Source organism: Bubalus kerabau, chromosome 2, assembly GCF_029407905.1.
Source record: "Bubalus kerabau isolate K-KA32 ecotype Philippines breed swamp buffalo chromosome 2, PCC_UOA_SB_1v2, whole genome shotgun sequence".
NCBI classification, from domain to species: domain Eukaryota; kingdom Metazoa; phylum Chordata; class Mammalia; order Artiodactyla; family Bovidae; genus Bubalus; species Bubalus kerabau.
In genome coordinates this window covers 130,784,191-130,794,628 of record NC_073625.1, presented here as the reverse complement: position 1 = coordinate 130,794,628, position 10,438 = coordinate 130,784,191, and the positions used below count along the sequence as shown (strand labels likewise).

The following is a 10,438-nucleotide window of genomic DNA, read 5'->3' as shown; positions in this document are numbered from 1 at the left end:
GTCTTTGTTTTCATCTCAAAAGAAAAATAGTATATTTACTGTTTACCCTGCCAAATAATAAACTCCATTTTTATTTATGTGATAATAAATTAAAAGGGGCTTTCCAGGTGGCACTAGTGGTAAAGAACCCACCTGCCAATGCAGGAGACATAAGAGACATGGGTTCAGTTCCTGGGTAGGGAAGATCCCCTGGAGAAGGGGGATCTTCCTGTATTCTTGCCTGGAGAATCCCATGAACAGAGGAGTCTGGAGAGCTACAGTCAAGAGGGTCACAAAGTGTCAGACACAACTTCTTGGAACACTTATTGGCTAGAAGTCATATGTTCAAGTTATACTCTAAATAGAAATATTATCATTAGGATGCTTTTAACTGCAAGTAAACAAAATCCACATCTGTCTTATACAATAAAGGTGATGCATTGGCTCATGTAACTGAAAATTCCAGTTCAAGCTTTAAGCAAGAGTTGATCCAGGGGCTCCAAATAGTGTCACCAAAATGTTAGTTTCTTTCCATTTTTCTGCTTTATCTTCCCAGGTACCATCTTCACCCTAAAGGTGAATTAATGAAATCACCAACATTATCATTACTGTATGAAGAAGGTCACTCAATGTTCTCTAAGAAGGAATAACAGATAAAGTAACAAAGTTGTTTGAATCAAGATATTTTTTCATGAAATAATCTATAGATTAAGTCATTTAAGGAAAAAAGTTTTGTTGAGAGCCTGTTGAGGCCCATCATGGAGGAAACTGTCCTCCTTTTATCTTTTTCTTTAATTGAAATATAGTTGATTTGTAATATTGTATTAGTTTAGTTCCAGGTATACAGGAAAGTAATTCAGTTGCTTTTTTTCAGATTATTTTCTGTTATCAGTTCAGTTCAGTTCAGTCGCTCAGTCGTGTCCGACTCTTTGCGACCCCATGAATTGCAGCACACCAGGCCTCCTTGTCCATCACCAACTCCCAGAGTTCACTCAAACTCACGTCCATCGAGTCAGTGATGTCATCCAGCCATCTCATCCTCTGTCGTCCCCTTCTCCTCCTGCCCCCAATCCCTCCCAGCATCAGAGTCTTTTCCAATGAGTCAACTCTTCGCATGAGGTGGCCAAAGTACTGGAGTTTCAGCTAGGTTATTACAGTATACTGAATATAATTCCCTGTCTATATAGTAAATCTTTGTTGCTTATCTACTTTTAATTTAACAGTTTGTATCTGTTAATCTCATGTTCCTAATTTTTCCCTCCCACTTCCTCTTTGGTAACTATAAGTTTGTTTTCTATGCCTATGAGTTTATTTCTGTTTTGTATATAGATTCATTTGTATTATTTTTTATCCCACATAAAGTGATATCACATATTATTTGCCTTTCTCTGTCTGACTTACTTCACTTAGTATGATAATCTCTAGGTCCATCCATGTTGTTGCAAATGACATTATTTCATTCCTTTTTATGGCTGAGTAATATCCCCTGTTGTGTGTATATATGAAAGTGAAAGTGAAGTCGCTCAGTCGTGTCCGACTCTCTGTGACCCCATGGACTGTAGCCTACCAGGCTCCTCCCTCCATGGGATTCTCCAGGCAAGAGTACTGGAGTGGGTTGCCATTTCCTTCTCCAGGGGATCTTCCCAACCCAGGGATTGAACCCGGGTCTCCTGCATTCCAGGCAGACGCTTTAACCTCTGAGCCACCAGGGAAGCCCATATGTATATGTATATGTATATGTATATGTATATGTATATGTATATATATATATACACACAACATCTTCTTAAACCAATCAACAGTTGTTGGGCATTTAAGTTGTTTCCATATCTTGGCTATTGTAAGTAGTGCTGCTATGCACATTGAGTGCATTATCTTTTCAAATTAGAGCTTTTGTCTTTTCTGGAGATATTCCCAGGAAAGGGATTGCAGGATCATGTGTTAGCTTTAGTTTTAGTTTTTTAAGGAATTTCCATACTTTTTTCCTTAGTGGCTGCACCAATTTATATTTCCAACAATAGTGTAAGAGAGTTCCCTCTTCTCCACACCCTCTCCAGCATTTACTATTTGTAGAATTTTTAATGATAACCATTCTAACTGGTATAAGGTAATACCTCATTATGATTACGATTTGCATTTCTCTAATAATTAGTGATGTTAAGCATCTTTTCATGTTGTCCATCTTTTCATATTGTCCATCTGTATATCTTCTTTGGGCTTTCCTCATAGATCAGTTGGTAAAGAATCTGCCTGCAATATGGAAGACATGGGTTCAATCCCTGGATTGGGAAGATCCCCAGAGAAGGGAAAAGCTACCCATTCCAGTATTCTGGCCTGGAGAATTCCATGGACTGTATAGTCCATGAGGTTGCAAAGAGCTGGACACTACTGACAGACTTTCACTTTCACTATGTCTTCTTTGGGCAAATGTCTGTTTAGGTCTTCTGCCCATTTTTTGATTGGGTTATTTGTGGTTTGTTTGTTTGTTAATTTTTTAATTGAGTCGTATGAGCTGTTTGTATATTTTGGATATTAATCCCTTGTCAGTCATTTCATTTACAAATATTTTCTCCCACTCTGTAGATCATCTTTTAGTTTTGTTGATGGTTTCTTTTTATGTGCAAAAGATTTTAAGTTTGATTTGGTCCCTTTTGTTTATTTTTGTTAATATTTTTGCCTTGGAAGGCTGACCTAAGAATATATTGATATGATTTCTGTCCAAGAAAGTATTGTCTATGTTCTCTTCCAGGAATTTTATGGTGTCATGTCTTGTATTTTGGTCTTTAAACCATTTTGAGTTTATTTTTGTATATAGTATGAGGGACTGTCCTAATTTCACTGATTTATATGTAGCTGTCCAGCTTTCCCTATGCCATGTGTTGAAGAGACTGTCTTTTCTCCATTGTACACCTTTGACTCCTTTGTTGAAGATTAATTGACAATAGATGTGTGAGTTTATTTCTGGGCTTTTTATTCTGTTTCATTCATCTATGTGCCTGTCTTTGTGCCAATACCATGCTGTTTTGATTACTGTCACTTTGCAATATTGTCTGAGGTCTGAAAGAGTTATACTTCCAGCTTTGTTCTTTTTCCTCAGAATTACTTTGGCAATTCTGAGTCTTTTATAGATTTTAGGATTATTTGTACTAGTTCTGTGGAAAATGTCAAGGGTATTTTGATAGGATTCACATTAAATCTGTAGATTGTTTTGGGCAGTGTGGCCATTTTAACAATGGTGTTTCTTCCAAAACAATAGCATGGAGTGTCTTTCCATTTCTTTGAGTTATCAACTTCCTTTATCAATGTTTTGTGGTTTTTAATGTATAGGTCTTTCACCTCCTTGATTAAGTTGATTCCTATATTGCTGGGGTATTTTTGTTTTTTTTTTAATTTTACACTTTTTTTTTTTTTTTTTTTTGGTTGCATTGGGTCTTTGTTGCTGTGCACAGGCTTTCTCTAGTTGCAGTACACAGGCTTCTCATTGCAATGGCTTCTCTTGTTGTGGAGCACAGGCTCTAGGCTCATGGGCTTCAGTAGTTGCAGCTCACGGGCTCTAGAGCACAATCTCAATTGTTGTGGCACACAGGCTTAGCTGCTCTGAGGCATGTGGAATCTTCCCTGACCAGAGATCGAACCTGTGTCCCCTGCTTTGGCAGGCAGATTCCCATCCACAGTACCACCAGGGAAGTCCTTTGGCATGATATTTAATGGGATTTTGTTCTGACATTTCATTGTTAAGAAATGCAACATATTTCTGTATATTAATCTTGTATTTTGCTACCTTGTTGAGTTCATTTATTAGTTCTAATAGTTTTTGTGTGGTGACTTTAGAGGTTTCTATATAGAGCATCATGTCATCTGCAAATAGTGACAGTTTTATCTCTTCCATTCCAGTTTAAATACCTTTTTTTAATTTTTCGTATCTGGATTTCTTGTCTGTGGCTAATAGCCTCCCTTATTCTACTGTACACTGTTTAATGTGGTGGTGAGAGAAAGCTGTGATGAATACTAAAATATACCCTACCTTCATATATTACACCAGACTGATAGCGCTAGGAGAAACCTTAGCGAACACTTGGTCTTGCATCTTTGGTGTACTAGGAAACTAACTAAGACCCAGAGATGGGGGGTAAACATAAAGTTAATTTTATGAGAACTGAAGAGACACTTTAAAATGTGAACAAGGGGGCTTCTCTGGTGGCTCAGTGATAAAGAATCTGCCTGTCAATGCAGGAGACTTGGGTTCAATCCCTGGTCTGGGAAGATCCCACGTGCCACAGTGCAACTAAGCCAGTGAGCCACAACTGCTGAGCTCACGTGCCACAACTGTTGAAGCCCATGTGCCCTGGAGCCTGTGTTCCACAACAGGAGAAGCCACTGTAATGAGAAACCCAAGCACTGCAACTAGAGAGCTGCCCCTACTTGCCACAACTAAAGAAAAACCCAAACAGCAATGAAGACCCAGCATGGCCAAAAATAAACAGATAACATTTTTTTAATAAAATGTGAATAAGGATCAAGCCTCTGCATGACCACACGTGTTTATCTGTCAACAAATAGCACCTGAAAATCAGTCTTACCTAGAGATTCAACCGTCCAGACCAATTTGCCATGCCCTCCATGAAGACTCTGTTGTGCAATTTCAAAAAGTAATCTCCCTTCAATCTGCTACTCACAGCTTCTTCTTACCTTAAAATAGTATTTTCTGAATTGAGATACACATAAGTCAAAGAATACATTGTATTTTGTAGAAAAAATATAGCTGGTATTTCAAGCTGTTGATTTCACGACCATTATTGTTCATAAGAAGACTATAGTTGATGTATCAGTGGTGTTCTACCTTATACAGCACATGTTTAACTTTAAGTATACAATTCAGAGATACCTGCAAAACTTTAAAATAGTCAAATTTACACACTGCTGTATTCACAGAAAAAAACTTTGACTGCTTTGGATATGGGCTTCCCTGGTGGCTCAGAGGTAAAGAATCCATCTGCAATGCAGGCGACACAGGAGACAGTAGTTTGATCCCTGGGTTGAAAAGGTCCCCTGGAGGAGGACATGGCAACCTACTATAGTATTCTTGCCTGGAGAATCCCATAGACAGAGCAGCCTAGCAGGCTACAGTCCATGGGGTCACAAAGAGCTAGACACAACTGAAGCAACTGAGCAGAAACGCATGCTCTGGGTGTGTATGAAGATTTAAGAGAAAAATGTTGTAAAATTTTAAATCCTGTCAATCTCATTAATGCCAAGTTGTTGATCTCTTTGCTTTTTTATTTAACTTTTTAGAGAGATGGAGCTCATTGGCCTTCATTCAGTAACGTTCTCATGCTTCTATTTGCTTTGTAAGAAACTCCAAGTCTTTTCTCTATGTAATCTTCAATCTGCCAAATTGTATACACAACTTGTGTTTGTGTTAAAAGATACTTGCTCATTTGAACATTCTAAATCTAACCCTCCATGGCAAGTTTGCATTCCATATGCAAGATAAAGTGAATGGGAAGATCATAAAACTGGGGCTGTGAGGAACACTGCTTAATCATGGTGAATAAGATAGGTTTTGTTGTCTGAATTACCTTTTTTTAACCCAGCTGAAGATCTAGTTGTAATTTTTTTAATCTTATTAAACAGACACTTGAGAAAAAAAGCTTCAGATTTCCTTTTCTGGAAGTAAGAGGAGCTAATATTCTGAGAAGGCCTCCCACCAAAAAACAAGTAGATCCTGATAAGCCATCCTTTATTGCAAGAAAAAAAGGTAATTTTTCAGGATACTCTCTCCAAAAATAAATTTCAAGAATGCAGAATGATGCGCAGTATTAAGAAGGGAAAGGTAGAGTGGCCTAAAGGCACAAGCCAATATTAGAGCTGTGATATCAGCTTGACCAAGTCTTGGGCTAGAAGCTACTATAAGAGTTGAACTTGAGAATCCCACATTAAGCTGATCTTCTCAAAGGAAACTGAAATGTTCCAGCTCAATGGTCTCCCTGTTGCCTAGCACAATCACAAATAAATATTCTCTTAAGAAAACTATCCCCATTGTATTACCAAAAGATCCATATTAAGAGAAAGCAAATATGGGCTCAAAACCAAAATCAGAAAATACACATGTAAAAAAGACACCATCATTGCAAGTCATCAAATAGATTCCAGTCCCTAAGGAATTCACATTTTGGAAATTGTCAGATACAGAATATAACATTTCTATATATAAATTGTTCAAATAATTAAACATGCTTTCACAGAACAAGTAATTGTTAAGGGATTATCAAAAATATTCTGCCAACTTGAAAAAAATGAAAATTAAAAAAACTTTTGGGAATAAAAAATGTAATTGTTGAAAAAGAAAATAGATGGTTTAGACTGCAGATTAAATCTAAATGAAAAGAGAATTGGTAAACTGGAAGATATATCTGAAAGAATATCCAGAATCCCATATAGAGAAAAAAGAAGATAAAAATTAATATGTAAAATATCATGTATGAAACGAGTTGCCAGTCCAGGTTCGATGCATGATACTGGATGCTTGGGGCTGGTGCACTGGGACGACCCAGAGGGATGGAATGGGGAGGGAGGAGGGAGGAGGGTTCAAGATGGGGAACACATGTATACCTGTGGCGGATTCATTTTGATATTTGGCAAAACTAATACAGTTATGTAAAGTTTAAAAATAAAATAAAATTTTAAAAAAAAAAAGATAGCAAAAAAAAAAAGAAAAAAAAATTAATATAGAGATTGAAAGTTATAGAGAATAAAATGAAAGACTTTAAAATACATCCATTCAGAATCCTAGAGAAGAAAATAGAATGGAGGAACTGCAATATTTGGAGAGAAAATGATCAAGGAATTTCCAAAATTGATGAGATACATAAACTCAGAAGTATCAGTAAAGGAAGCTGATATATAATAAACAAGATAAATAAAAAGAAACCGACAAAGATACATTGTAGTGAAATTGCAGATCACAAAAGACAAAAAGACTTTAAAAGCAACCTGATAAAGAATGATGTTTTCCTCTCAACCATACCGATAGAAAGCAAAAAGACAGGATCACTGAATCATGGAGAAAGCGAGGGAGTTACAGAAAAACATCTACTTCTGCTTCATTGACTATGCTAAAGACTTTGACTGTGTGGATCACAACAAACCGTGGAAAATTCTTAAAGAGATGGGAATACCAGACCACCGTTCCTGTCTCCTAAGAAATCTGTATGAAATCAAGAAAAAAACAGTTAGAACAAGACATCTAATAACTAACTGATTCAAAATTGAGAAAGGAGTACATCAAGGTTATATACTGTCACCTGGCTTATTTAACTTTTATATGGAGTACATCATGTGACTGCTGGGCTGGATGAATCACAAGCTGAAATCCAGGTTGCCAGAAGAAATATCAATAATCTCAGATATGCAGATGACATCACCCTAATGGCAGAAAGTGAAGAGGAACTAAAGAACCTCGTGATGAATGTGAAAGAGTGAAAAAGCTGGCTTAAAACTCAACATTCAAAATACTAAGATCATGGCAAATGGATGGGGAAAAAATGGAAACAGTGACAGACTTTATTTTCTTGGCCTCCAAAATCACGGCAGATGGTGACTGCAACCATGAAATTAAAAGATGCTTGCTTTTTGAAAGGAAAGTTGGGACAAACCTAGAGAGCATATTAAAAGGCAGAGACATCACCTTGCCAACAAAAGTCCATATAGTCAAAGCTGTAGTTTTTCCAGTAGTCATGTATGGATATGAGAATTGGTCCATAAAGAAGGTTGAGCCCTGAAAAACTGATGCTTTTGAATTGTGGTGCTGGAGAAAACTCTTGAGAGTACCTTGGACTACACAGAGATCAAACCAGTCAATACTAAGGGAATTCAACCCTGAATATTCATTGGAAGGACTGATAGTAAAGCTGAAGCTCCAGTGCTTTGGCAACCTGATGCAAAGAGCCAACTCGTTAGAAAAGACTCTGATGCTGAGAAAGCCTGAAAGCAAAAGGAGAAGGGAGCAGCAGAGAATTAGATGGTTTGGAAGCATCACCAACTCAGTAGACATGAATTTGAGCAAACTCCCAGAGGTAGTGGAGGACAGAGGAGCCTGATGCACTGCAGTCCATGGGGTTGCAAAGAGTCAGATACAACTTAGCAACTGAACAAGGGGAAAAATTAACTGTCAGCTTATAATTATGTATTCTGCAAAATTATCTTTTTGGAAATAATGAAAAAATGAAGACATTTTCAGTTGAACAAAAATCTAAAGAGTTTGCCATCAATAGTTTTAGGAACTTGTAAAGAATGTGCATTAGTAAGAAAGAAAGCTATTGTTAAAGAAAAGTCTAAAATGCAAATTATTAGTGAATAAATTGGTAAAGATGTAAATTTACATCTTTAATTTTAAATTAGCTCATTCAAGGAAGAAGAAGATTAGAAAGAAAGAAGGAAGGAGAGGTGGGGTTCTAATTTATAGTGTTTAAGCAATAAAATACATAACTAAAGTTCTAGACTTAAGTAGCATTTGGAGATTCTTCAGTCTCCAGATTTTGGTTTTGACTCATCAATGAGAAGTAAGTAGCTGATGGAAAAGTGTTCTAAGATCCTTGCATCTTGCATCGTTCAGGAGAATGTTTAACATATTAACTTAACTTTAGACTTACTTAAATTTAATATGCATGATACAATTTCAATAGTAATTACTAAAAGAATATTTCATCTTAACTGGATGAGGGGAAAATTCGTTAAGAAAAATTTTTAACTAAAAAATTGAATTAATCTTGAAAAGGAAAAGGAAGGAAAGAAGCAAGTGAAACAGAAAGGAGGAAAAAAAATTAATATTTGTTTATTTATTTACTTGGCACAGCCAAGTAGCATGCAGCATCTTTTACTTGAGGCATGTGGGATCTAGTTCCCTGACCAGGGATCAAACCCAAGTCTCCTGCCTTGGGAGGGCAGAGTATTAGGCACTGGACCACCAGGAAGGCCCCTAAGGAAAAATTTACATTGATAGAAACAAGTCCAATTATATCAATAATGACAATAAATATAAATGAATTAATTACAAGTTAAGAATTTATTTAATCTGTTTTTTCTTTAGCTAAAGCTAAAGAAAAAGTTTATAGTCACACCTAAAATATAAAAATGTTTATAGTCACACCTAAAATATAAAAATGTCAAAAGATTAAAAAAGAAATTCCAGACAATGCCAGAACAATGCATAGATCACTGCACTGATATTAGATAAAATATAAAACAAAGAGCATTATTGGGAATAGAGAAGGTTATTATATAATGGTAAAAGTTTTCAGTTCACTATGTAATTACAGCAAATTTAAATTTGAATGCACAGAATAAAATTGCCTCAAAATCATCATAGCATATGTTATCACACCTTTGTAATTATTGGTGGTCTAGAAGACAACATATTAATTTGAATAAAGAATGCTTGAAGAACAAGTATAACAAAATTGCTATAATTAACATATTTAAAATTAGATATCTAACAAGTAGAGAACACACATTCTTCTCAACCTCACAAGCAGTATTTCTTAAAATCCACACTCAACTCAGCCATAACACACGTCTCAATACATCTCAAAGAATCAGAATCGTGAAGACCATATTCTCTGGCAGCAATACAGTTGAAAAGATAAGGGATAATAATACAAATCTGATGGAAGACTGCAAATCACACATTCAAAAAGTCCTACGAATCCTAATCAGAATAACTACAAAGAAAAGCATAACCAGGATATCAGAGCAAAAGAGCTAAAAACAAAAGAAAAGGAGGAAATTTTTAAATCAGGCAAAACAAAAGACATTATCTTCAAAGGAGGAACAATAAGATGAACAGCCATCTTCTCAACAGAAACCATAAAAGTCAGAAGATAGTGTTCTTTTCTCAGTCTGATTGGAGGTGTGTCAATTTACTGATCTCCTCAAATAACCAGATTTTTATTTCACTGACCCATTTCCCCTGTTGTTTTCTGTTTCACTGATTTCTGCCATGTTTATTCCCTCCCCCACCCCTTATTCTGCTTACTTTGGGCTTGATTTTCTCTTCTTTTTCTGATTCCTTAAGCTTAGAAGCTGATAAAGGACATCCACAAAAAAGCTTACTTTTAATATCATTGTTACTGATAAAAGACTGAATGATTTCCCCCTCAGATCAGAAATGAGAGAAGGATGTCCACTCTCATTTCTGCTATTCTGCATCATAATGGAGACCCAAAGGACTAAAGCAAGAAAAAGAAATAAAAGACAGGCATATTGGAAATAAGCTTCCCCTTATTTGCAGAAGACATGATTTTCTATGGAGTAAATTTATATACCAAAAAAAAAAAAGAAAAGAAAAAATGACTATAAAGTATGAGTTTTGTAAGATTGCAAGATACAGGTTCAATATAAAAAAAAATTCATTGTAACATTTCTGTAAAAAAGACATACAGATGGCCAACAAATACATGAA

General features: G+C 35.9%; 1 non-coding gene across 1 annotated transcript; it reads right to left on the bottom strand.

Moving 5' to 3' along the window:
- Positions 1-1,619: 1,619 nt before the first annotated feature.
- On the bottom strand, positions 1,620-1,691 carry TRNAS-GGA (transfer RNA serine (anticodon GGA)). Its single transcript has one exon. It is a non-coding gene; the product is annotated as a tRNA-Ser (tRNA).
- Positions 1,692-10,438: the final 8,747 nt, after the last annotated feature.